The sequence below is a fragment of the Chrysochloris asiatica genome, unplaced genomic scaffold, assembly GCF_000296735.1.
Source record: "Chrysochloris asiatica unplaced genomic scaffold, ChrAsi1.0 scaffold00314, whole genome shotgun sequence".
Classification (NCBI taxonomy): domain Eukaryota; kingdom Metazoa; phylum Chordata; class Mammalia; order Afrosoricida; family Chrysochloridae; genus Chrysochloris; species Chrysochloris asiatica.
The window spans coordinates 3,154,680-3,155,690 of NW_006408832.1; the positions used below are offsets into that span (position 1 = coordinate 3,154,680).

General features: G+C 47.3%; 1 pseudogene; it reads right to left on the bottom strand.

Annotated features, from left to right (window-relative positions):
• The window catches only part of LOC102841690, a 67,795-nt pseudogene that overhangs the window by 49,180 nt on the left and 17,604 nt on the right, over positions 1-1,011 (bottom strand).

The following is a 1,011-nucleotide window of genomic DNA, read 5'->3' on the forward strand; positions in this document are numbered from 1 at the left end:
TTTTTATTCATTGCAGAAATCTGGAAACCCACATCAAGGGTCTTCTTAACATTGCGGCCAGACTAGGGATCTTCTAGTAGTAACGAGGGATCCTCACTGTTGACCTAGCTAAAACTACAGTGGCCTTTCCAACCTTCCATAGGCATCTTCTAAACCCTGTCATTATGGCAGTGTTGGTGGTGATGTGCCGTGGAGTCGGTTCCGAATCATAGTAACCCTGTATAGGGTTTCTGAGGATGTAGATCTTTACTGGAGCAGAAAGCCTCATGTTTCTCTCATGGAACAGCTGGTAGTTTCAAACTGCACAGTGATTATGAGTCGGACTACTAACCTCAAGGTCAGCAATTCGAAACTACCAGCCATTCCATGGGAGAAAGATGAGGCTTTCTGCTCCCATAAAGAGAACCAGCTTCTGAAACCCTGTACAGGGTCTCTATGAGTCGGAACAGACTCCATGGCACATCACCACCAACACCACCACTTTGTCATACTGTGGTGACTTGCATGTTGCTATGATCCCAGCAGGGTACACCTATAGTGGACAGGTTTTAGCTGAGCTTCCAGCCTAAGACAGACTAGGAGGAAGGAGAAGTGGACTATTTCTGAATGTTTTAGCCACTGAAAACCTTATGACTATGGAGTCAGCAGCTATTTCTTTTTCCTGAGGATGATGCTCATGATGATTTAGGTGGGAACCTCCCTAGTGGCCTTTCCTGTGAGGGGGAGGGGCCCACTTAATCACTGGACCTCAACCCAGGGGATTCCACATGGAAAGGCAGTGTGGAGCAATGATTAGACAGTGTGTGAATGAAGACATTGCCAGGTTGTCTCTCAGGAAGTGAGACTCAGGGTTAGACAAGACAGGGTTGGCCCAGGCCCACTGACTACAGGACACTGGGTCCTGCTGACTCACATCTCTCCTGTTCTCCAGAAATTACAATGGGAAAGGCTGTGTCCTTCCTGTTCATACTCAAGTTACTTCAATCAGCCTTCCTCTAGCTGGAATACGAT